A 27,800-nucleotide genomic window follows, 5' to 3' on the forward strand; every position below is an offset into this window, starting at 1 on the left:
GCCACATGGATGACAGTCACTTACCCTGGAGTGTCCTGGGGAACTCATCTTGCCACAGCATCCCAGTTAGAAGCTACCATATCATTCTTATCAATATGAATCTAATATAAAAAAGGAATGGATTTTCCTGAGTATAGATGAGATGGCTTCCGTAAACCAACAGTTAATACAGAATGTTATGGTCCAAGTGAAAAGTGAACCATGTTATCCACCCACTAATACATGTCAGCTTGTGCCAGGTAGGTTTTTGCCCACTTGACTCCAACAAGAGTAACCTGGGGAAGAAGAACTTAATTGTATTGTAGGTAAGTCTCTAGGTCATGTCGATTGATTGATGCCCCTGGGGAGGAGACCATGTCTCTATATATGTATACATGTAGGGGAGGAAGGCTTAGTCAAGGTACTATATGGCATCTACTTCAGTTCTTGCCTCAAGATTCCTGTCTTGAATTCCTGCCCTAACTTCCAGTCATGGTAGGCTGTGATTGGGAAGTGAAAGCCAAATGAACCCTTTCTTTCCCAAGTTGCTTTTGGTCATGGTGTTTTCATCACAGCAAGAGAATGCAGTCTGGTACAGTGAGCATAACCAGTGAAGGAGAGCAGTCTGGAGCCTGTTGTAATTCAAATGATTCCACCTATTATTATTAAAGTGGAAAGTGTCTTCATTGGAGTTTGCATATCAAATATCCAAGAAAAGATCATGCGTTTGAACATTGGTCCCTAGCATGCAGCCCTGTTTTGTGAAATAAAAAATCTGGGAAATATAGCCTAGCACGACTTCAAAAATAGATGCTCTGGGACCAAAGGAGGCTGAGGGAAGTCCTATGGACAATTCCAAAAGCCTCAAGGGGAGCGAAAAACGAATATTTTGGCTAACGTCTATAGAGGACCAAAGGCCAAAACTAAAAATACTGGTAGATAATATTGAAATTGAAGGAATGGTTGACACTGGAGCAGATGTTACCATCATCTCTCCAAAATCTTGGCCCACTAGTTGGCCACTTCAAGGAGTAGATATGCAGTTTCAAGGTGTTGGCACTTTATCCCAAATAAAACAAAGCACAAGGTGGCTTAAATGTATAGGACCAAAAGGTCAGGTAGGAAAATTAAGGCCATACGTGGCTGATATAGCCATTAACTTATGGGGAAGAGATCTACTACAGCAGTGGAAAACTCAAATTAATATCCCCTCAGTTTCAGGGTCTGGCCCTGAAATTCATCAGGCTAATAATAAAAACTTTAAATCAGTCAGGGAATGTTATCAAGGACAGTTAGAGACTGTCCAAGCTGTCCATAAGCAAGATACAGCAGAGACTGACAATTTAGTGCTACCCCAAGGAGCCACTGCTGTTAAGACAACAACAGCCTTGCCACTAAAGTGGCTGACTGACCAACCCATCTGGATTGATCAGTGGTCTATGACAAATGAAAAACTACAGGCATTAGAACAGCTAGTCCAAGAGCAGCTGGAGGCTCAGCATATAGAGGAGTCCACCAGCCCTTGGAATTCTCCAGTATTTGTCATTAAAAAACGGTCTGGCAAATGGAGGGTGTTGACAGATCTCAGAGCAATTAATAAGATTATTCAGCCAATGGGTTCCATGCAGCCTGGGATGCCACTGCCTTCTTTGTTGCCTAAGGAGTGGCCTATTATAGTGATTGACTTAAAAGATTGTTTTTTCACTATTCCTCTACACGAAGGCGATAAGGAAAGGTTTGCCTTTTCAGTGCCTACCCTCAATAGAGGTCGCCCCATAAAAAGATATCAATGGAAAGTCCTGCCACAAGGAATGTTAAATAGCCCTACCTTGTGTCAATATTTTGTACAGCAGCCATTAGAGATAATTCACAAAAAATTTCCCCAACCTATTATTTATCATTACATGGATGACATTTTATTGTCTGATTCAGATATAAATATCCTGGAAATAATGTTTGATGAAGTGAAAAAAACCTTACCTTGCTGGGGATTACGAATCGCCCCTGAGAAAATACAAAGAGGGGATTCTATTAATTATCTAGGGTATAAAATAAGTCTACAAAGGATTAGGCCACAAAAAAAGGTGCAAATCAAAAGAAATCAATTAAGGACACTTAATGATTTTCAGAAACTACTGGGAGATATTAACTGGTTGAGGCCTGTGATTGGCTTGACCACTCAAGAGTTGAGCAATTTATTTCAAACGTTACAAGGCGATAAAGATTTAAACAGCCCAAGGAAACTATCAGCTGAGGCTGAGGAAGAGCTGGCTTTGGTAGAAAGGAACTTGCAGGACACAGATCTAGATCGTATTGATCCAAAGATGGCCTGCATATTAGTCATCTTACCCTCTACTCATTCCTCTACAGGAATTCTCATGCAGAGGGAAGATTATATCTTAGAACGGATTTTTTAGCACATAAACAGAGTAAGAAACTGAAAACCTACATTGAGAAGGTCTCTGGATTGATACTTAAAGGAAAATTGAGACTTCGACAATTAGTTGGAATGGATCTGGCTGAAATTGTGGTACCTTTTACTAATACAGAAATTGCCTCTTTGTGGGTACAAAATGAACATTGGCAAAGAGCATGCAGTAACTTCTTAGGAGACATTAACAACAAATACCCTAAAAGCAAGCAACTTCAGTTCATAAAACGAACTAACTGGATCCTCCCTCGTAAATAAAGGAACTCCAATATCTGGAGCCCCTACATTTTACACTGATGCCAGTAAGTCAGGAAAGGCAGGATATAAATCAGAAAATGTAAGCAAGGTGACTGAGAGTCCCTATAAGTCAGTTCAAAAATCTGAATTATATGCAATACTCATGGTGTTGTCAGATTTTCAAGAGCCTCAATATAGTAACTGACTCTCAATATGCAGAAAGGGTTGTTTTGCACATAGAGACTGCAGAACTTATTCAGGATTATTCTGAATTGACATCACTATTTATTCAGCTACAACAAAAGATCAGAAATAGGAGTCACCCACTATATATAACACACATAAGATCCCATACAGGTCTGCCAGGCCCTCTGGCGCAAGGTAATAATGAAATTGACCAGCTACTGATAGGAAGTGTACTAGAGGCTTCAGAATTCCATAAAAAACACTATGTTAACAGCAAAGGCTTAAAGAAAGAATTCTCTATCACTTGGCAACAAGTCAAGGAGATTGTGAAGCAATGTCCTACTTACTCGTTATATAATCAAACTCCATTGCCTACAGGAACTAACCCTAAAGGCACCCAAAGAAATGAAATTTGGCAAATGGATGTTCTCCATTTTACAGAGTTTGGTAAGCTGAAGTACATACACCATACTATAGATACATATTCAGGATTTCAATGGGCAACTGCCTTAGCGTCAGAAAAGGCTGATTCTGTAATTACACATTTGTTAGAAGTTATGGCTATAATGGGAATACCCATACAAATTAAAACGGACAATGGTCCAGCATATATCTCTAACAAGATTAAGCGCTTCTTTGAATATTATAATATAAAACATGTTACAGGTATACCACACAATCCTACAGGACAAGCGATTGTGGAGAGATCTAATCGAAATCTAAAGGAGATGCTTAACAGGCAAAAAGGGGCAACAAAAACTCCCAGAGATAGGATACATAGTGCTTTATTAACCTTGAATTTTTAAAATGCTGATGAACAAAATAGCACAGCTGCTGAAAGACATTGGATTGTGGAAAAGACTACTGAACTAAACCAGCCTGTTTATATTAAGGATATTCTGACGTCAGAATGGAAAATGGGAAATGTGTTACGCTGGGGAAGGGGTTATGCCTATGTTTCTACAGGAGAAGAAAAGCTGTGGGTTCCTTCCAAGCTGATAAAAATCAGACATGACAGGGGGAGACCTCCTGAAGTCCTTGGCAACACAGAAGAAAAGGGAGACTAAGACAATCAACAAATAGGTAATGTATATATGAGGATGTTTAGGTCTCCGTGTATGAACTGGCTGAGACTAAAATGTCTATAAACAGCCAGTAACATTTTGAGTACGAATTTCTCATAACTTGTTATTACATGCATCCTGTAAAATGGCATGTATTACTAAATTATGTTACGGTTTGATTATATGATCAAACTAACCTGAAGAAAGGCAGTCACCTTTCTTTGTTGATCTTTATTAACTAAGCTGTATACCCTGCTTACTCCATGTGGATGCGCTTACAGAACTATCTGATGCTTGTAAGTCTTGTGTGCTGCAGGATGAAAGAAGAGAAAGACAGCCCTGAAATGATCCACACTCTGGGATGCTGAGATTCCGGGACCTTCCAGTCCAACTTCGTGTTTGATTCTCCCTCAATGACACTGAAGCTGCTTCATTTAAAGGCTTGCTTTCAGACCTTTCCAGAGTGGCCAGCTTACTTATCCAGCCCTTCAGACTGTCATAGTCAAGAGGTCAGCTAAGCGATGAACTTTCTCAGCACAGAGTGACTGGCAGGCAAATCCCGGCTAGCTCTACTTCGACAAAGCCAACTCTTCCTAATTCCCCTTGGGCCCCAGAAGGGAATTCTTCGCCCCAATTCAGCTGGAAACAGACGAGGAAGATCGTCGTCCCCGTTCCTTATGTTGGGTGGATGGTTCTGGTTATTCTAAGAGCTGTGGATATGTTTTCTTTTAAGGGATACAATACAAATGTAGCTTTGGGCAGGGGGAACTAGAGAATTTAAACTCAGGGATTGCTACCTTTCCTTTCCTCTTTTCTATCCTTCTTAGTTAAAAAAAAGGGGGGGTGTGATATAGTAATACATAGAAGTTAGAGAAATAGACAAACAGGGATAGATTAGCAAACTTACTCTTAAAATTTTACAGCTATATTTTACATTGATAGAAATGTTTGTAATTGATACAAAGTTGAAGCTGCAATCTTTTCATTGGTATAGAATGCATTTTACACAAATGCAAGGTTTTCATTGGTATAATTTCTTATTGATTTATAATTGAGATTAATATTGCTACTTTAACATAAGCATTGTGCCTCCACTATGCATCTAAGAATATAAGTCTTAGACCCAGTCCTATAACTGCTGTTATACATTATTTTTAGTTGATTAACCAGTACCAGCTAAAGACCAGATAGCAAAGTCATGGTTCTAAGTCAGTTTAGATGGGTTTTGGAAATACTTCGATTAGAGAGGGCCAACGGTATTCTATGCTTAACAGTTCAGAAACGCCTATGTAGATAGGAAATCTTCAAGGGCATCAGAAGTCCACAGAATAACCCATTTATGGACATTTCTTCATCTAGATCATTTGACTAGAGACTTGTCTGCCCCTGACAGGACCCCTTAGACTCGAAGAAGAAATTGAGCATCAATGGAGTTGCTCAAATCATGGTGACACAGCCACTGAGCAAATTGCTTCATTTCATTTACAGACAAAACACTGTCCAGAAAAGGACAAATTATGCAGAATAGTCGACTGATAATCTCTGCCAAGGCAAGGTGATCAGCCCTTCAAAATCTGCATTACTAAGGTCTGTCAGATGATCCTGGGCCAGAAGGCTAAAGACTGATGCTCCAACATATTAAGGAATAGGGGGACTGTCCAGGTGATCAGCAGTCTCTATAAATTGGCTAAGCTTGGAAGCCATATTTTGTGCTTTCCATATTTTCAGGTAATATTAATCATTCTTGGGTTTCTGATGTGGTTGGAGACTGGTAGTCTCATAGACAACCCAAGCAGTTTAGTATTGACAAAGATGATAAATCTGTTAGGGTGGTTTTTTAGGGTGGCATAGGATCTAGAACCAGGATATAGTCAGGTATAGTTTTTAGTATAGATGACATGGTTAATGAACAAAATTGATGGACTGGGTGATGAGTGTATTGTTGGTTTTATAAATTGCAGAATGGTTATAATAATACTTAGTTCACATATGTATAGGGAAAAGGTTTTTTAATTGGACAAAAAGGGGGAAATATTGTGGTTTGCCTTGGAGTTCTCTCTGAATTTGTAAAATAAAGGCAAGAGCATGAGATTTGGGCAGAGGGAGGAGTCGGGAGTGAGAGGGGAAGAGATTCAGAGAATAGGGTGAGAGAAAACAGTTGGCGACAGTTGAGCCAGTAGAACCTGAGGAGGGGGGAGAGGATTGGACAGTTGGGAGAGTTGGGAGAGGAGGAATGAAGATAGGTGGGAGAGGGGAGTTCAGGGACACGATGGGGAACTGAGGAAAAGTTAGAGGAGTCAGGGGAGGAGAAAGGAAAGAAGCGAGGAGAGAGTCGTCGTGGGAGAAGAAGAAGCTGGATACTTGGCAAATAAAAGGTGCAAGGGATGAGGGATTTGGGAGCTAGGAATAGGACAGTGTAGGGTGGATCTGCCCAATCTAGACGCTGGATTGTTTTCACATTAATTGAGGTGCGTTTTCTTTGTACGGGCTGATTCGGGTTGGAGAGGAAACTTCAACAGTAGTGGATCCAGGGACTGCTAACTGGGGGTAACTATCTTCTTCAGAACTCCACTGCCCCAGTCTTGAGGACAGAAAGTAAAGAAACCAGAGGGATGTGCCCAGCCTTCATTGGTCCACTTCAGCTCTGACCTCAGAAGGAACCATTGTGAGGTCATTGACCTGCCCACTTATAGCTCAGGCTGAGGCTGCCTCCTCTCCTTACACTGCAGTAGCTGTTGGTGAACCACTGCACTGGGATCCTTGTGAATTGTTCAGTCTGAACATAGTGAGTTTTCTTCTACATTCCTATGTTTCAGGTAAGAGGTTTTTGTTTCTGGATTTAAACTAACTCACTCTTGGCTATCCTTTCTTGGTTTGAAGTATAATTGAAGGAATTTTTATTTTCTTCATAATTGCATTTTTATTTATTTTAAAATGTAATAATTTACCTGGATTTATTGCTTTCACTACTTAGAATAGCACTTTATATTAACTACACAACATGAACAATCTTACAGTGACATTTCCGTACATGTATAAGAATACATTTGACCACATTCCTGTAATCACACCACCCCTTCCCTGCCCCTTCCAAGTCCCTCACTGTTTCCCCTTTTTGTTGAGACCCTTACTTTCCAAGTAAAGGCTAAGTCACATCAAGTCCTCCTATTCAGAGGGCTGACAGGCCACACTGGATGGTCTTAAGGAAGGGCACCCTGCCCTCTGTGGTTTAGCAGGGAGCCTCCTCCTAGCTGGATCTTCTTGGCAGTTTGTCATGAATCCATGCAAGGACCAAAGGCAATCCTCACATCCCATTCTTTTGAAGCCAACTATGGAAGTGAGCAGCTGAAGAAAATTCAAAGACAGGATAAATGTAAGTCTAAGGACAGTTGGTTTTGTATGTCCAGGAAGAACTCGCCTTGGTGGGACATGTCACAGCCCGTCCCTGCCCCCGCTTGGGTCCCTCTGTCTGCGGCTGTCATCCCATGGGCTATCTTCTATCTTAAGGAGGGTGAAGGGGGCACTGAAGCCGAGTGTGTTACAGGCACAGGAGGCCATAACGATACTGAAGCAAAGGATCAAGTCTGTGCCCTTGGGTTCTGCTGGCCAAAGAGCTCAAAGGACATGTCAGGGACAAAACCGCCCAGTGCTGGAACCCAGTGCCCAGCACTCCACAGAAGCTCCCCAAACACCCGTGCCTTTGGGAAAACAGAGGGGACAGTCTAATGAGGAGAGTCTCCCCAAATTTCCAAGCCTAGGCTTGAATGACACCTCTTCCTCCAATCCCAGTCTTTCATCTGTTATGGAGAGGCAGTGGGGAGCAGAACTGTCATGGTGCAGCAACAGAGCCCCTTTCAGGTGCCTTCCTGGTCTCCAAGGTGATGCTGAGGAGGGAGAGTCTGCCCTCTGTGACCTTCGTAAATCAAATATCTGATTAGAGAACTGGCAAGCACAGCTTTGGAGCCCATTGCTGGGCAGCCCCTGTGCCTCCCCTCACTGTGTGATGGGTTAGCTTGTTAGAACTGCTGGCCAGTGCTCTGTGTGGAATGTGGAGGCAGGTGCTGCCTCCAGTGACAGTGAACATTTTATTAAGACAGAACGTCCCCCTCCACCTCTGCTAAACTGCAGTCCAGTGCCTTTGGTATCCGTCTGTAGCTGGTTCTGGGTGGGTCCTGTGAGGTCCCTTTAATGTGTAAAACTGATGACATCTGCTGGGAGGTGATAGCAGCTTACCTTCAAGTGCATGGAAATGGCTGACCACGGCCCTCACACCGCAGTCACTGATGTCACACTCACTTGTGTCTATGCCCTGGTGTAACAGCGACCATTAATTTTTGGAGCATTGGGAATGAAGCTCATGCAGAAAACAAAAGCAGTTCTCGTTTGCTTTTGCATGTTGCTTTCATGAGACAGGGTCTCCTGAAGCACAGACTGCCCTCCTCATCACTGTGTAGCCAAAGATGACTTCAACTGCTGATCCTCCTGCCTCCACTCTCATAAATTTTATATCTACCGTGGGCTCATCTTTATGGGACTGTCCTGACTTTCCCTTTGTCTCATGTCTGTCAACTGACCCTGAAGGACTCTCCTCAGGCTTGGCACAGCTAAGTTGATCATGTCTAGATGTGTGGTATGTGTGTCTGTGTCCTGCCAACTCCCTCCTCAAACTTTAACCATAATGCAACAGTAATAAGGTTTGCTGCCTCACAAGCACTAGCAGAACAGTGGGGAAAACTGTTCTACAGAGCAGAGCATGTGGCCTTTAGAAAGGGCTTGATAGATTTCTTGACCATTTGGCAATACATACACAGTACCAGTTAGAGTTAGAAAATAACCGTTACAAAATCAATCTGTTTATAGCTTGCTCGATTTGCCAACATCCAGATGCACAAGCAATCACTCTGTTGTTTTAAAGACAAAACTAAGGCGGTTTGAGAGTAAAGGCCCAGGATGCCAGGGCATGGCTGCATCTCCCACATGTGTTGTTCATAGAACCCTGGCTAACAGCTGATATCTTGATTATTTTGAACATATCAGTCCAGTGTCTCTGAATCCTCGTGTTTGGTGAGAGGCTCCAGGCGTAATGGGAAATGTGGGATGATTGGTGTCGTCTCCTCTCAGCCCTCCAGGTTTTACTCTCGTACTCTGGGGTACCATGAGAAAGTCTTTTGTCACAACTCCCAGTATAGTCAGGAGCTACCATTCTTTAGCACTCATCATTCTGAGTTTTAAAAAAGTAGAATGGTTTCAGTGTAGACATGAGTTAATACAAAGTCATCATAAAGGCTGGGTCCAAGTGAAATGCAAACACTGTCCATCTACTAACCAGGGAACATCAGAGTCAGTAACCGAGGGAGGCCAAGGCTCTGGAGCCCACTTGTCACCCTCGTGATTCCTTGTCTCATTATTGAGTAAAGTGTCCTTGTTAAAGTGTGGGTGGGTATCAAAAGTACCATAAAGACTCAAGTGTTTGAAAATTGTTCCCACCAGATGTTGTCATTTGGTTGGAAAATAACCCTTGGGCAGTGGGCCTAGCAGGAAGAAGGGAGTCACTGGGTGACATTGGGGGACAGACAGTTGAGTGTAACCAGCTCCCTACTGCTCCAGTGACCAAGACCAGCCTTCCCTGTCCTTGGAGACTGAAAGGAAGGAAAACCAGTGAACACCATGGGTCTATTTCTTGTTCTGACCTCACAAGGAACCATTGTGAGACACGATAGACACTGTCCACTTACAGCGTGGCTCAGAGTATAGAAGCTGATGGTTGGTTAGCAAGCAATTGGAGTTCAATGCTGCTGAGAGATTAGACTTGGATTTTGGGAGCTGTTGGACCCTGACAGAGGTTTTTCTCCACTTTGGTGATTTTGATTTGCTTTTTGTGGTTTGGTTTGTGTGTCTGCTGGCTTGATTCTTGTGCTTACGTTTCCATGTTCCTTATTACTTTACAGTTTACTTTATATTAGTTTTTAAGTTAGAATATTTCACTGTTGTCATCTTATGTGTACGAGTATTTTGCCTCCATGTATGTCTGAGCACCATATCTTTGGTACCTTCTGTGGAAGTCAAAAGAGGGAGGCAGACTTTATGGAACTGGAGTTACAGGTGGTTGGGAACTTCTTATCACACACCATGAAGTAAAACAAAAACACTCACATATCTTAACTAGGTTTTTTAAGAAACCAAATGCTTACTACAACTGCCTATAGTTCTACTTACAGGAAATTTGATGCCCTCTTCTGGCCTTCACTGGTCATATAAAATATAGATTTTTATCACTATGGTAAGCTCTGCATGATACCTTTGAGTGTGCTGTATGGGTGCCCTTAGAGTCCAGAGGCGTCCACAGGTGCCAAATTTCCTGGAGCTGGAGTTAGGGGAGTTGTGTGCCATCTGGCCTGGGTCCTGAGAACCAAGTGCGGGCCTTCTGCAGGACTAGCAGACCTTCTGGACTCCAGAGCAAGCTCCCCAACATGGACACTATGGTATTTGGGGTGTCCATTTTCTTATCAACTTCCTTTGAACCTGAATTTCATGGTGTATTTGCTCACAGTGTGTGCTAAGTTCATGGGAGTATATGATTGTCCTATCCAATAGCCAGCTCTTAAGTTGTGTGACCCTTTGTTTCGTTCTTTCAATTTGCAGCTGTTCCATGACAACTCAGTCTCATATTTTGTGCCTACTGCTTTGGAAGATGCTGTTCTTCTCTTCCCAAGCATTCAAAGTATCTAACTAGGTAATCTGATATATTTCTGACTTTTTTTTTCTTGTCTTTTTGATGTAGGTATTTGTAGCTATAAACATACTCTTGGGCCTGATTTTAAATGTTTTTTCTTCTCTTTGCAAGTTTGGTTCTAGCCATATCAAGGAGGGCATGATCATGGAACAGGATCTGGATGCCTGCTACTGTATCCAAGAGAACTTCTCCACTGACTATAAGATTGTAAAAATCCTCACTGAAGGAAAACTTTCAGTGGTCAATGTAGTCTATCATGTGTTTGCACTGACCTGTATGGCTGTAAAACTTCTCAAGAACACCAAGAAGTACACCTCACTTAGTAGCATGGAAATCAGCATTATGAAATCCCTTACCCATTCTAACATTATCAAGCTTTTCACTTCATCCAGGAAAGAAAGACCACCTACCTAGTGACAGAGTATGAATCAGTGGGAAAGCTACTAGACCACACTCTCAAATTTGGGTCTTTAGAGGGGAGCAAGACTCAAAGGATGTTTGTCCAATGCTACATGGGGTGCAGTACTGTCATGACAATCACATTGCCCATAAAGCCATAGAGGGGAACTGCAGGGGGAACGCCAAGCTTTGAGATTTTGACCTGGCTGTTAAAGTAATTCCTGGGCAGAAGCAGGTGGATTTCTGTGGGGTGCTGCATACTGTGCCCCAGAACTCCTTCAAGGAAAGAAAGATGAGGGCTAGCCAATTGATTTCTGGAGATTAGGAGTCCTCTTCTTTATGGTAGCCAAATGTGTAGGGAGCACATCTCAAATTAACTGACTGACTTACTTGTGATTAATCGTGAATGAGTCTGCCAACAGCTATCTTTGTTTTTTAGTTAAGATGTGCATTATATCCTGCTAAGTTCCTCCAGTTATGCATATGTACTTGTGAAACTGTTGAAGCCTGAAGGAAATGGCCTCGGTCAAATATTGGTACTGTTTACCATAAACTCTCCATATTAGCATTTGTAGTCATTGTTTAACTTTCTGTAATTGGTCATACTTTCTGTTGCTTGCCTTTAAAAGACACTGTTAAATTATACTTGCTGTTGGCATGGTCTTGACCTACAGCTCTCCCATATCTGTTTCTTGCATCTTCTGTCTGCCTTTCCTATAATCAACCTCACACCCCCAGTTGTGGTTTTCCTGTTGACTGATGTGCTGACCCCAGCAAGTGGCACCAAAGTGAAGGCTCAACTATGGGGAAGGCAGAGAAGGACACCTCCTGGAATGCTCAGGAAAAGTGAAAGTGTTGGCAGTGGTGAGTAATTTTATGGTGTAAAAAACATAGGAAAATGCAGATAAGGGAGCTCAGAAAAAGTAAGAGAGATCAAAAAATTAATTAATTAAGGAACCCATAAAAAGCGAAAGACATAGAAAAAATAGAGAAGAAACATAAAATGGGGCAGGGAAATAGTCACTTGCTTTTTGTACATATGCTCAGAATTAGGCTTACAGTATGAGAAACTAAGGTAAGCCAGCAGCAGTTGTTTAAGGTTTTAGAGTTTGTAGAGGAAGTATGTCTTTGGTTCCCCTTAGAAGGGACCATAAATTTAGAAATCTGCATAAAGGTAGGACAAATTCTTCATGGTCATTATGATACACACAGGCCTGAAAAATCCCTGTGGAAACTTTTAGTTTGTGGGCTTTAATTAAAGACAGCTTGGATACTAGACATGAGAAGGAAAAGTTTCCAAGTGATGGTAGATCCTCTAGCAGTGATCACTGCTAGAGGATCTACATTAAAGATAGTGCTGCCAAGTCTACTGCCCCTCCTGTTTATGAGGATACTGAGAAGGCTACAACAACACTGAAAGAGGAGCCTCTTGATCCTGAGGAAAAAGACTTAGAGGAAGAAGCTGTGAAATATAACAGCTTTGGATTGGCCTTACAGGCTTTTGCAGTAACCTGCAGACAGAAGAATAAGGATGAACAGAAGGAGCAACTTTAAGAATCCATACAAGGTCTTATGCATTTAATGGAAAAAATTTAGGGAAATTACAGGCTGAGGAAAAGAGGCAGGGGAGGATAATATCATACCTAGTATTAAAGCAAGTCTAGATCCATCTATGAAGTGACAGGATCCTTTAGTGGAACTGATGCACTCTAGGACGTGGGAAAGGTTCTTCCCCTCAATAAAGCACAGTTATGTTCCCATTGCAGGCAGGTTTGCAGGGACCCAGGAGAGGATATACAATGATTTACAATGCCCTGTATCTGAGGAGCATGATGCACAGGGCAAATGTGTTAGAGTTCATCTACCTATACTTTTTAAACAATTGAAGGAATTTAAAGTGTATGTGCCCAATATGGGCCTACCTGTCCTTTACCTATGACTATACTTGAGAACTTAGCTACAGATGCATTACTTCTGATGACTAGAAACAGCTTGTTTAAAATAGAGAGGATAATTTATTTTGGAATTATACAGAATTTGCTGAGCATTTTCAAAGAATTGCTGAACTGAATGCCCATGTTAATGTTGCTTGGGTAAATTATGAAAAGCTGGTCAGAAAAGGACAATGTACAGAGACATCCCAGCAGCTGATGTAGAACCCTGGAGTCTATGCGCAGAGTAGTGCCATAGTGCTTCATCAAGACTTACCAAAAACAAGACAAGGGCCAGATGAGCCTTTTCAAGAATTTTTTAATTGACTCCTGAAACCTGGTGGCAAAATGTTTCATGAATCTGATGCTGGCCTTTTACTAGTAAAGCACAGAGGCTATGAAAAGGCAAAACCCTGTTTATCAAGCAGCAATTCAACCACATAGAAAGAATGGAGGCATTTCCGAGTATATCCATTTCTGCACGGATATAGGACCATCCTATACACAAGAAATGGCTATGACTGATGCCTTGCAGAGAAAAACAAATTTTCTTTCAGCAACAAAGGCCTTAAAATCTCCATAGGCATCCTGGACCCCCAGGGAGGAGTTTTGGATATGAAAGAATGGGGTGTCAAATAAAAGAATGTCCAGAGAGGAGTGATGATGTGAAGTCTAATATTGCTCATATAAAAGATCCAGGCTTGTGTCCCGTTGTAAAACAGAAAAACATTGGGCCAAAGAGTGCAAACCTAAGATGGAACTTGGGTAATGTTCTTCATTCAGAAAGTGGGAGGAGGGGGCAGCCCCAGGCTGTAGAACAATGTTATGTGGTAACACAGTCTGTCCCACAACAAGGAAATCCATTGGAGATCTCTGAACAACCCCAGGAAGTACAGGATTGTATCCCAGTCTCTCTACCTATATAGTATTGACCCCTGAAATGGGTATGCAAACATTGCCTACTGGTGTCTAGAGTCCTATCCCTCAGGGAGCAGTAGGTTTATTAGGTAGAAGTAGTACCACCATGAAGGGGATCATAGTAACCCCAGAGGTGATTGACTTAGATTAAGGAGGAGAAATAAAAATTTACCGGGAAAGGGAATAACACTTGAAATGTATATAAGAAATACTCAAGTTAATAAAAAAAAAAAGAAAGAAAGAAAAATTATGACCTCTTGGGGTTGGGGATATAGCTCAGTGGTAGAGCGCTTGCCTAGGAAGCGCAAGGCCCTGGGTTCAGTCCCCAGCTCCGAAAAAAAGAACGAAAAAAAAAATTATGACCTCTCCAAGGACCATATCTGTGCTGTAACCAGGGCAGAGAATAGTTCAATTATTCTTCTTACCCACAGTAGATATGCATAATAAATGTAAAATAAAATACAGGGGGAATGCTGGTTTGGGATCCTCTGATACCGATTGGGTACTACAGACTATTTCTTAACAACAAGAGCTTATTTTAAAAATTAATGGGGAAAACTTTCTGGTCTTTAAGATACTGGTGCTGGCATATGTGTCATTGCTGCTGAACAACGGCCTAAGCAGGCCCCTATGACTCAACTACAAGAGATAGGATAGAGTCAAAGCCCTGAGCAAAGCAGTGATCTGTTCAATTGGGAGGATTTAGAGGGGCATAAGGGATAATTTCAGTCATATATTGTGGTAGGACTGCTTCTAAATTTATAAGGAAGGGATATTTTGAAGGAAATGGGAGTCATACTATTTGGCCCCACTGATGTAGTCATGAAACAAATGTTCAATCAAGGCTTTTTACCAACAGGAGGTGTAGGAGTACAAGGCCAGGACATAAAGCACCCTGTTACACCTGGAAGTCAGAGATCCCAAACCAGGTTAGAGTAAATTTTGAGTAGATGTCAGTGACCAACCTGTACACAATGCTGATAAGATTACCTGGATCAATGATTGACCTGTGTGGATAGACCAGTGGCCTCTTCTTAATGTAGAAAAAAAATGCCACTGCAGAACAGCTAGTGCAGGAGCAACTAACAGTGGTCACGTTGGACTCTCCAATTCTCCTTGGAACTCTCCTATATGTGATTAAAAAGAAATCTGGGAAGAGAAGACTATTACAAGAGCTAAGAAAGGGCAAAGAAACTGGAATTAAGGACAGTTTTGCAACCAGGATTGCCTATATACCCTGCTATTCCCTCTAATACTTAAAAGATTATTGCAACTTTACTTTTTTCAAATCCTATTTTTAATGATTCTTAAATGCTTTAACCTTCCTTATAATCACCATCCACCAGGGGTAGTGGAAAAGAAAGAATACAGGGAAGTGGACCAGTTTAGAAAGATTCTTTGGAGCAACTCCCAACTGTTTTGTCTAGAAATCAGCAGTTCAGTTCACAGGTTAGCAGGTGGCAGCAGCTTTATTCACTCACAAACACCTCACAGATACACCAGCATTACAGTTCAGTGGAGTCATGTTAGCAACAGCAGTGACATGACGAAGCAGAGACAACCAGGCCTCAGCAGGAGGGCCCAACAGGAACAGCAAGAGAAGTTCTCAGCTGTGCCTCTCTCAGGGAGTGAAGACCCACAAGCATTGCACAGCTAGCTGTACCAGCAAGCCAAGCTGTCTCTGTTACTCTATAGAGTATAATCTATGCCCTCCAAACATCCCATGTCTTCCACATGCCTTGCCTCAGCATGTGGATCCAATCAGCCCAAGTTCTTGAAAGAAGCAACAAACTGCAGTGCACCACCAGTTTCCAGGGTGTTTTTTTTTTTATGTTTTTCTCTCTATGGCATCCTGACAGATGCAGCTCAACTACACAATGTAAAGTAAACCAATACATGTGTGTCATTAACAAAGAATCTTTCATTGCATGAACTTTCACATGCTTGCTTTAGCAGAACATCCTGTCTCCTGTGTCTGCTTCAGAAAACATTCCTTCATGAGTCTGCCTGAGCCTTTAACACCTGTACTTGCTTTAACAAAATGTTCCTTCACATGTTTGACCCAGCAAAACACCATCCAACCAATTTTCCAAAAACCCTTAAGTTTCCACTTCAGATTATACTAGATTTAAAGGACTGCTTTTACACCATTCCCCTTCATCTCCCAAATTGCAAGATTTGCCTTTAATGTTCCATCTACCAACTTTATTTTTGGTTGTGAGCCTATCCTTTAACGGCTGAGCCATCTCTCCAGCCCCATCTACCAACTTTAAAGAACCTATAAGGAGATACCATTGGAAAGTTTACCACAAGGCATAGCTAATACTCCCACTTATGCCAAAAGTCTGTAGCTCAAGCAATTGCCATTGTTAGACATTTATATCCACATGTGTATATAGTTCATTATGTGGATAGTATATATTGTTAGCTGACAAAAACAAAGGTCCTTTGCTGCAAGCCTATGCCCAATTAGGACAGGCACTGAAGGAAAAATGGTTGGTTCTTGCTCTAGAGAAAATTCAGCAGGAGCCTCCTGTAAGTATTTAGGACACAAATTTTATCCAAAAACCATTTTACCTCAAAAAATACAGGTAAGAAAAGCTAAAGTAAAACTTTAAATGATTTTCAGAAACTATTAGGAGATATGAATTCTTAAAGATAACTACAGGAGAATTAAAGCCATTATTTGATATCTTAAATGGAGATTCTGATCCTTTATCTCCAGGGTCTATAATTGAGAAAGGGCATCAAATGTTATCTGTAGTGGAAAAGCTATAGAATAACAAGTAATCCATTATGTTGACTATGCTAGGCCACAGGGAGCTTATATTTTGCCAACTTCATATACATCTACTACTGTGTTGTGGCAGCATGAACCCTTGTTCTGCATACCTCTAGCAGTCTCCCCTGCTACATAATCACCTCTTACTATGGAGCAGTTGACGTGTTAGTGCAACTATCCAGGGAACAATCATGCAAATATTTTGTAAGGATCCTGATGAAATCTTTGTACCTTCTCCTAAAATGCAAATTTATTGGCTCTATCAAAATAGCAATAGGATGATTTTCCTATGGTGTTTGCCAATTTTTCAGGAAAAAGATAATCATTATCCTTGCCATAAGTTGTTACAATGTGCTATTCTTCATGAGTTTGTATTTGCCCATAATTTGAGCACCACTCCTATAAGGCAAGCTGCTTTAGTCTTTGCTGATGGATCCTCTAATGCCCACATATTGCATTCAAAAAAGGTAACTTTGCAATTGGAATCTGCATCTGGTTAGACCACTGAATTAAAAATTGTTACAGTTGTGTTCAAACTTTTAGAAGTTTCCTTTTAATTTATATACAAAAGCCAATGCATTGCTCGAGCTTTACCAATGCTGGAGACTGTCTCTTATCTAAGTTCTCAGAATGGTCAAGTTTTACAATTGTTTCAGCAAATTCAATCTAGCATGAGGAACAGAAAACATGCATATTTTGGGGGACACATCAGTGCCTGTATTAACCCCCATGTCGTGCATCTGATGGAAATTCAGCAGCAGATGCATTTGCTCATGTTGCTGCCATTTCTCTAACGAAGTTTGAACTTGCTCAATGATCACACACTCATCATCAAAACAGCAACCATTTAAGGCAATTTCAAACTTCTTGAGAAGCTGATTGTGCCATTGTTAAACATTTTCAATGCCCACAACATCTTTCTTATACCCCATTATGGTATGAATCTGGGAGAACTAGTGCTAATCAACTTTGGCAAATAGAGGTTACTCATATTCCTAACTTTGGGATACTAAGGTATATTCATGTCATGATAGATACATATTTAGGAGTCATGTGTGCATCTGGCTTGACAGGAGAAGCTACTAAACATGTTATAACTTGCTACTTAAAATGCTTCACTCTAAAACCATAAAAACTGACAATGGCACTGGATGTACTAGTAAAGCCTTTCAAATCTTTTGTTAGCAATTCAATATTGTCCATAAACAGGAATTCCATATATCCACAAGGGCAAGAAAATGTAGAAAGATCTCCTGGAGTACTTAAACAATTGTTAAAGATAAAAAGGGGCGTATACCCCTTACATCACTATATCCATCATGCTCTAGTCAAAATTTTTTGACATTGGAGGCAGCAGGTAAATCAGCTGCTGAACATTTCTGGCATCCTCAAACCAACCATGATTTTGCTTATGTTAGATGGAAATATCCTCTGACAGGATTATGGCATGGGCCCAACATTATATTGATATGGGGGACAAGGCCATGTGTCTATTTTTTCACAGGATGCTCAAGGAGCATGTGGTCGCCAGAAGCATTGGTGAGACATGCTGATGCTGGGACAAAGAATGATATTGACCATGATTTTTCTGAGTGCTCTTAAAAAATAAACTAAATGGAAAAGTTGCTACAAATGATCCTCCTTTATCCTTCAATGTGGCTGGTTACCCTGACTCAATCATGACTGGTCTGGAAATCAATCCAATATTGAAAAAATGGAAATGACTGGGCATTTGGAAGGGTGGTTCTAGACATTTTCAGAGATATTTAGAAATTGGCAGCTCCCTTGTATGATATATTTGCTGTCAATATAAATGGAACAGTTTCTGGGGTTAAGGTAAATGTAACATCCTGTGTTACCCCAACTAATATTTTAATAATTGGGAATGTTACATTTGTTATTGGATATGCCTATAACTTCAATGTTTAATTGCCTTTTGTCCAATTATGTTTCTGCACTGTTTGATGGTCAGTCTGAAATAGGAACACATCAACCAGCTTTTATTATGATTCCTGTAAATTTATCTGAACCCTGATATTCTGGAAAAGGCATACAAATATTCAAAGAATTAGATCGCACTCTGGCAAGGAATAAATGTGTGATTGGGCAGATCATTGCTGGTGTTGCTATTCTCATAACTCCTATAGCCAGTGCTACTACTTCTGCATTATCTTTAGCCCAAGAGGTACAAACTGCTAGTTTTGTTAATCATTCTGCAGAGAATGTAACCAATGCCCGAGCATACAAAAGGATTTGGACGGATGGCTAAAGAATTTATGCATTATATGATACAGTGAAGATCATAAGAGATGGGATACAGGGAATAAAAGTCAGAAGCCATTTGGAAATTTGTGCTCAATATTTATGGATTTGCAAAACTCCAAAAATTTATAATTAGAGTCAGCATAATTGAACCAGAGTGAAAAGGGTATATGACTTCATTAGATTTGTTATCCCTGCATAAGGAAGCCATAAGTTTAAGAAATGCACAGTTGGCCTTTTATAATGGGCTGGAAAGCAGCTGTCCCAGTAGTGGATGGAGCAGCTATGGGAAAAATCACAGTGTAGCCCAAAGCCATGCTGGAGAACATCACGAACCTTTGGCCAGTGGGCAAGGACTTCCGGTGGTACCTGAAGATGAAATGTGGCAACTTTGGTGAGATTTCAGAGAAGTGGCTGATGGACTGTGTGGCACTGAAAGGAGGCCTCCACGGTCTAAAAGTGCAAGCTGTGTGCATGGGAGAACTATTGAAATTTTGAGCAATATCATCAAATCTTACAATGCTGCAGACAATGAGAAGTTCAAGACAGTATTAGAATTTGAGTGCTGGGGCCTTGAACCAGTTGATTTCCAGCCCCAGGCTGGGTTTGCTGCTGAAGGTGTGGAGTCAGTGACAGTCTTCAGTGACATTAACCCACAAGAAAAAGGTCTGGACAGACTATGATAAAAAGGCTCAGTCGTCTGTAGGGATCTTCGAGGTCACCTATCAGTTTGTGAAGGGCTGAACTGTCTGCCTGCAAACTTGCCTGTAAGAATTGAGACAAAGTGCCCCGAGCAGCAGTTCCCATTGAAGCTTCTCATCTCTGCTCCCCTAGCACCTGTATCAAGCCCTCAGAGTCTGCATGCCAGGATTTGCCACAGTTCTGAGTCCCACCAATAAAGCCCCTATTGGTGCTACAGTGATGTGTGAAGGTGATCTGAGCAATACTTCCTCCACAAATACGAATAGACTCTGGAGGTCTTTGCTTTCTAATCCCTATTCTGTACCAGATCTACTTTGCACACAGCTTATATAGTCTGTCTCTGACTCTTAAGAAACAGGCAGGTCAACCTACAAGATCAAAGGCGTGAGAGCCAATGGCACAAAGGCAGAGAAGCCTATGGAGTGCTGCTGTGAACCCAGTAGCTCCAAACTAAAACACCCCCTGAGCACCATGGCTCTCCAGTAAACCCAGGTATCTGTTAGCTGCTCATTTCACACCCAGAGTCCACTCCAGGGACTAGCAGCCCACCGCTAGCCCATTCTGTCCACATCACAAGATCCCTGACTGATGGCTCTGTTCACTTGCTGTGATAGTACTTCCTGCCAGAGTCAACATCAAAGTTCTTGTGTGAAATCAGCCTCTGCATCCCATGAAGCACCTCTTGCTGGTCCCAACTTATCTCCTGTTCTGCTTCCAGACAACTCTCAGAGTGAAGACAACAGTCATGGTCTGCTGAGTCTCATGAAACCAAAGATCCCCACACAGCAGAGAGAGCTGTTGAGTGCAGTCGTAGGGCAATGAGTATGCTGTACCTTCATACTTGGGAAAGCACCATTGGACCAAAAAAAAAAAAAAAAAAAAAAGAAGAGCACAGCCTTTGTCTTTTGACTCTGCTAGCATTGCAAATGATATTCATAAAATGTTACAGGCTGTTTTTCCTTCATGGTCCTTATTTACATCTCTTATTGGGCACAGCGGAGCTTGGCTTTATATCTTTTTTACGGCCATGTCTACTGCCTGTTATTTTGAGAGGAATCATCTGAGCTTTTGAAGATGTCAAAGCAGAGTTAAATAAATTCATGCTCCAATGTCTTCCCTAGCATAAGTTGGTAGTCAATGACGGGCTAGATCATCTTGAAAACCTTCTCAACCTAAGACAAACCATGAATACAAGATCATTCACTTGCCAATGATGGGTAAGAGCTGTGTTTTCAGATGGCAACCTAAAACAGGCACAACTTTCTGCTCCACAATTGCTATGGTGCTTGGTCCAATAGGTAAGAAAAGACTGGTAAGATTCTCTCAGAGGAGGAACAACCTAAGACAGGGCATGAATGCTAGGATTCATGTACCAATGATGGGTTAGGACCACACATCTTGAGGGGAGGCCTAAGACCACTACAGTCTCTCTGCACCAATAACTGAGACAGCTTTGGCTTGCATAGATAAAAAGGGGGACATGTAGGGACCTCCAGAGTTAACTTTGGTTGACTTCTTGCTTGTGGTTAATTATGAATGAGTCTACCTACATGTCTTTGTTTTTAGTTAAGATGTGCAACATAGCCTGCCATGTTCCTCCTCTTAAACATATGCTCTTGAGAGACTGTCTAAGCCTGAAGGAAATGGCCTTAGTCATACATAGATACCGGTGTCTTTACCAGTCCTGCTTGTATGAAGCTGAACAGTCCTCTGAAGAAGGAGCAAAGACAATTATAGGAATGACAGAAAGAAGCCTTAGAGACAAAAGTTAGAAATCAAGAGGGCTGCAGGCCTACACCACACCAGCTCCAAATGTATTTCTCAGCCTTTATATACTTTACAGTATTGTGGGAATCAAAGTGACAAACTAGCAGAGAAACAAAGTTACAAGCTAGCAGAGACAATGGCTGTTGCACATAGGATATCTGTTTCCATTCACATCCTCCCTGTTCCTTCAACCATGAATAATGGAACATTTAGCCCTTTGCCTTGAGTTTCAAGTGTAGCTCCTCTTATCATTCTATGAGTCAGCAGACCAGGAAATCTGCCATCAGACCCTAACCTGCCATGACTCTCCCTGACAGGGAGACTTTAACAGAAACAGGCAAAAATAACTCCCCATATCTCCCCCTCTTTTATTTCACACAAAACAGAGCTGTCTCAAATATTGGCACAGAAAAACTGTGCCTGTCTTAGGCATCCCCTCAAGTAGTGTGGATCTCATCTTTTTTAGAACATCCAAGATCTCCGTCATATTTAGCTCAAAAATGTAACCTAATGTGTTTCATCCCCATTGCTGGTAGTCAAAGACGGGTAAGATTCTTTCAGGGATGAATAAACCTAAGACAGGGCATGAATGCCAAGAATCATGTTCTAATGATGATTAACCATTAGATACTTAGGAGGCAAATGTTGCAGCAAATTACAGGGTATTAGTATCTTAGATCCAAATTTTCTTTGATGCAACTGTGTTAGATGCAAGGAAACATTAGCATCATGCCAAACAACTTTAATGTACCCAGTTCAAACATTGTTGACTTTCAGTATGCACTTTAGGAGTAATAAAAATCCATTTATAGTCTACATGACACTCACCTTCAGCCCTGGAACTTTTTCTCCTATATACTGTACTACTTCATACACCACATTCATCTCTAGTTCTGCCTTCATATCTATATCTTCTGGCATCCCTAAGGCTAAGATGGCATTCTTAGACAAATCATTAAAAAAATGAGCAGTTTGAACAGATTGGGGAAACATTACTGCAGCAGTAGGAGTCTGACTATAACACATACTATAGCATGAATTCTTGTACCTGAATAGGCAGGACCAGCACAAGTATCTATGACTACGGCCATTTCCTTCAGGCAGACTTAGTCTCTCAAGGACATATGTTTAAGAAGAGGAACATGGCAGGATATAACACATATCTTAATTATTAATCCAAACCATTCTTTGAGGTCTATTCAAAGCTTTTGGAATTTTATCCAACACTTTCAATCTGTATCTGCATACCAAGGTTCTGAAACATTGACTGGAATCATAACAAATGAAGGTTGATGAAGTACAACAGAAATTCCTTCTACAATGTCAGATACAGTCAAGTTAGTCATACCAAGTTAAATTGAATCTAAACCTAAACATAGTGATGTTAATTTTCCCTACCAGCAATGCATATGGTGGGGAAGTGCAGGCAAGTACATTTCCACTGACATCAGTCTGAGCCCAGTGTCCCATCTCCAGCTAGTAGCTGTATAATTTTGGCCTAATCTCCCAAAGCCGCAGCAAGTTTCCAGACGTAAACCTGTGCTGATCCAGTGTCTGACCACCAAAACCCTACAGAGAGTTCTTTTTCTTTTTTTTAAAGATTTATTTATTCATTTATTATATATAAGTACACTGTAGCTGTCTTCAGATACACCAGAAGAGGGCATCGGATCTCTTTACAGATGGTTGTGAGCCACCATGTGGTTGCTGGGAATTGAACTCAGGACCTCTGGAAGAGCAGTCAGGTGCTCTTAACCGCTGAGCCATCTCTCCAGCCCGAGAGTTCTTTTTCTCACTCATTGATGTTTCTTTGTATTTTATCCTGGTTCCCAGACGAGTCAACAATATGTCTGTCTGAGTTGAACACACTATACAAGTGGGGTTTGTTAGTATAGCACGTTCTCCATAGAAGAGTCTTTTTGTTAATAAGAGTCTCCTTACCACATGGTGAAACTGACTGAGGTCGGGTCACACTAGAAAATGTGTCTCCATTTGGCAGCCAAATGTACACCATTTGTTCTCCCCCTGACAGGTGAGTTTGACTACTTTAGACATCTTAGTGAAGTTCCATTCAACACAAACTGGCAACCCTATAACATGACCGTTGATGGCTGTCCCAGCATACATGTATCATTATCACCACAATCTCTGGGCCCTCACAAATGGAGGGATGCAAGATCAGGGGGGCAGGAACACAGGCCCAATGCAGTTCTCCTCGACTCGGCATCAGGACGTGGAGCATCAGCATCAGCATCATGGATCTGGTCAATCGCTGCTCCCACATGGCCAAACAAATGCTCTGAAAGCTACCTAGCCCTTTCAGCATCCTGTGGATAACTACAAACATGCCCTTGCCCCCATATTGATACTGGAACCGGAAATTGCCATATGTCCGTAGGTCCTTCTATTTCACCTGGGCATAAGTATGCTGAGTTGTAGAGTGCCACAGATACTCAGCAGCAGAGTCTCTGGGCATCTAATGCTAAAATTTTTTAAATAAATAGTGCATGATTTAAACTATTTTGTGGTGAAAGAGTATACAACCCTCCCTTTTTTTCTATTTTATAACCGATATTTTAGAGCTCCATGTGTTCATTGCACAATCTCCTGTCTTGTGGATTGTATGGAACAACTGTTTTATTAGTAATAGACAAATGTGCACAGAAGCAAAGCATTTTAATTAATGAGAGATGACACGCTTAGTGGCCTCCCATTTGGGCAGTGGCCATAATAAAACCTGAAAAAATATCTGTGGAAACATACAGTATCTTGATCTAGCAAATTCAGGTATGTGTGTAACATCCATTTTCCATAGCTGATTGGAAAGTAGACCTCTAGGATTAACTCCAAAATGAGGTACTGAATTATTTTGAGGACAAGAATCATGTTGGCAAACACTATCATGCAATTTCTCCACATATATGAAATTGTTTTCTTATGTTTTGTTCATTTTGATGATGCAAATCTGTGATTGTGCACAAGCCCAATGTGTGAAAGACTTATTATTTGAGTGACTTTATCTGCAATAGCTTTGCCCTCTGCAAAAAGCCCTGGGAGTTCCTAATGAGCTCAAATATGCTGTATGTAACAGGTCTAGGTGCGTGCTTGGAGACGAGACATCTTTGTATTTGAGAAAAAGAGCTTGAACCTGGCTTACAGCTATATCAGTGTTAGCCGTGGTTTCTAAAACTTGTAAAGCTCTAGCAATATATTGACTATCAGTGCACAAATTAAAAAGACAGGCATCATCTCGTGAAATTCAGCTGCAACAGCTCTGAGCTCTACAACTTGAGCTGAAGCTGAAGGAGTAAAAATTTTATATACTTTACCTTGACTCTGGAACACAATTAGAGTATTCAATGCAAACTTTACCTGAGTTCCAGGTATAGGAGTCTGCCTTATTATTTTTAGGGAATACTAATGCATGCATGTTCACAAACTGCAATAATTGGTCTTTAGGATAATGATTATCTGACTTCAAGATAATATGCAAAAGCAATGGTCCATGTATCCATAGTTGAAATAACCAATCACCTTAACTGTTGTATGAAGGCACTCCAATCAATGAGGCCTCTGCTCCAAAATACTCTCTAGATCCCTCTGGGTCCATCTATACCAAACAATAGCTTCATAAAAAGGTAGAAATACCCAGCATGGAAAACAGGTAGGTATAACCAAAGTAATGGACTACCTTGCCATGTTACCGCAGTAAGTGTATGGGCAGTAGCAAGGATATAAACAGTCAATCCTTGTTCAAAGTCTATACATTGTAACTGCTGTTGCTCTGTAGCTTGGACCACCTTGTGTGGAGCCTGGCTACCAGAAGTGTTAATTCTGTTTCAGATGTAGAACATGAATCACCTTTCAAAATATCAGAGGCGCTTTAACTCTGCTGTAGAAATTTTCAAATGAAGCCTAAGCCAGTTTATGTCTCCCTGTAATTTTTGAAAATAGTTTAACGTTTTCAATTCACCTTTCCTGATTTGAGCTTTTACAAGCATGATAACCTTGGGATGTAATTTGTGTCCCAATAAGAGTAAGATGGCTCAGTGTGCACCCTTTCTTGTGCTGTTACTAAGCCCGGTCCTTTCAGAGCCTTCTATAATACATATAAGCTACTAACAGCAGTCCCTGTTTATGGGCTAATAAAATAACATCTTAGACTTAGACTCATTAGCACAATGTCTTTTTTACTCATAGCATGATCCTGTCATTCATCCTGGAAAAAAATTCTGAGGGCTGATCCCATTTTTGTTGGGACACTGCCTGACCTGATGTCCTATTTGCCCACACCAATAAGTTCCCAGGAAACCAGTTGGTTCCTTTTATTCGGGTTTTCCTTGCTGAAACAATACCTGTCTTGCCTTGCAGAGCAGTTGCCTTAGCAACACCTTGGGTTATGAAGGGCCTGTGTCAGAACACAATCTGATGTAGTCTGACAAATTTAGCTCTTTTCTAAAAGGTCATAATGCCCCCCTGACAGGTAGCATTAGCAATCTCATAGGCAAGCTGTTCTACCAGCCATAGACATGCCTCAGAACCCTCTGTAATCCTACTTGCTGTCTTCAGCAACCTAACCACAAAATCTTGGGACAAACTTATCTGGTCCCTGCTTAATTTTGATAAATCCTCAGTCTGCCCCCCTGTCAAAGGTAGCTCATACCAGGCTTTCTTAGCTGCAACATTAAGCTGTGAATAAACAGCTGGATCAAAATCTCATCATACCGTCCCTCTCCTGCTAACATTTCAAAGGTAATAGGTATTTGCTCTGTTCAATTGATCTTGGCATTGATCAGTGTTTTGATACTTCTCAGCTAATTCTGAATTCCATAGTAAAAAATCTCCTCCTGTCAAGAACGCCCTTGCCAATTGTTTTCAATCCCCAGCAAGGAGAGCCTCTGTGGACCAGACTGAAGCATAGCCTGAGTAAATGGAGCTGCAGGTCCATACTGTGCACAATATTTTTTATTCCTAGAGGCTGATAAACTGGACTCTATTACCTTGAGGACTGACCTGTTCTATAACTGGGAATGAAAAATGAAATCCCTGAACATCCTTTCCTCTCTTAGCAACCTCTTTCAAGAACACTTGTAAGGGAGATAAAACCTCATAAAGCCTGTCTCCCAAATGGCTTTCCCACTATTGCTAAAAGTGGACGCCCCACTCCACCTCTGGAGGAAGCTCCAGTCCAGCTGGGACTCCTGGGGCTTTGCTAGCTCCCAGCTTAGGAGTCCACTCTTAGGAACCCAAGATCTCCCCCTTGAGTTTGTCAAACCTGTAATTTCTGCATTTGCACACACAGTGAAGTAAAAAGGGTTTGCAACTGTTATGTCTTCTCTGTTATGTCTTGTCCTTGACAAGAATTTTGAGTTCTGCCAAGGCAGCAAGTGGCAAAAAAATTTCCTCCCATGACACCTAGCAGCTTCATCTTCCAGCTGCTGTCTCTTCCTCCTCTTCCTCCTCTTCCTCCTCTTCCTATTCGAAAAACAGCAGCTCAAACGCACACATGTTCAGACCCTGAACAGCAGAACCTGATCTGCCTTGGTTCCACCTGGCAGACAGGCTTTTGTAGAAGCAGGACAAAAAATGGGTCCCACCAGATACCGTGTACCATGAACTTGCCACTTAAGCATTTATGGTCATTGTCTAACTTCCTGGAAGTAGTCATGCGTTGTGTTGCTTGCCTTTAAAAGCGCTGTGAAAATACACTTACTGTTGGCATGGTCTTGACCTGCAGCCCTCCCATATCCGTCTCTTGCATCTGCTTTCTACTTTTTCTATAAACAACCTCTCTCCCCCAGTTGTGTTTTTCATGTGGACTGACCAGCTGGGTCTGGCACCAGCAATTGACTTTCCTAGTCAGATCTATTCCAGAGGTAAAGCAGCAGATCATCACCACAAACTTCAGCAATCCCCATGATTCCACCAATATTCTCAATGTCCTCTTCGAGCTGCTGCTGATCAGTCCCAGAAGGAGGCCCAGAATCCACCAAATCATGACACACACCCTATGATCATGGACAGTCAGGCATGGTTACCACCTACTTCATCAGAGAGTTTCCCAGGCACTCTGAGCCCTAGCATTGTCAGGACCATGAGAGTCATGGGTATAAGCTTGAAGAAACACCATCAACTCACTGGGAGAACAAAAATTCAATGAGGTGAAGGCAACTTACCTGATTCTACAACACCAGCCACCCAGGGAGACTGCTTCCATCATCAAGCAAAATCCTTGAAATGCATGCAGCCAGGCCTGGATGATCTTCACTCCTCCTCTGCTTTCCAAAGGGAAGTTTCTGAGCCTGTTCTTTCCACCTTCACCTTGTCCTCACCTCCATCTAAGAGCCAGGAAAAGAATTCCAGGAAGGGTGGCAGAAGGCATACTATGTGCTGTCAGCCAAAGTAGACC

General features: G+C 41.5%; 2 pseudogenes across 2 annotated transcripts; both read left to right on the forward strand.

Moving 5' to 3' along the window:
- Nucleotides 1-6,100: 6,100 nt before the first annotated feature.
- LOC147994934 (sperm motility kinase X-like) lies at nt 6,101-27,567 on the forward strand (annotated as a pseudogene). The gene is made up of 5 exons (XR_015686037.1): nt 6,101-6,365; nt 6,462-6,713; nt 10,540-10,630; nt 10,742-11,383; nt 27,235-27,567. The product of XR_015686037.1 is annotated as a sperm motility kinase X-like, transcript variant X10 (transcript).
- Nucleotides 19,055-20,744, forward strand: LOC147994935 (CXXC motif containing zinc binding protein pseudogene; annotated as a pseudogene). The gene has a single exon (XR_015686036.1). The product of XR_015686036.1 is annotated as a CXXC motif containing zinc binding protein pseudogene (transcript).
- Nucleotides 27,568-27,800: the final 233 nt, after the last annotated feature.

The sequence above is a fragment of the Rattus norvegicus genome, chromosome 4 (assembly GCF_021556685.1).
Source record: "Rattus norvegicus strain SHRSP/BbbUtx chromosome 4, alternate assembly SHRSP_T2T, whole genome shotgun sequence".
Classification (NCBI taxonomy): domain Eukaryota; kingdom Metazoa; phylum Chordata; class Mammalia; order Rodentia; family Muridae; genus Rattus; species Rattus norvegicus.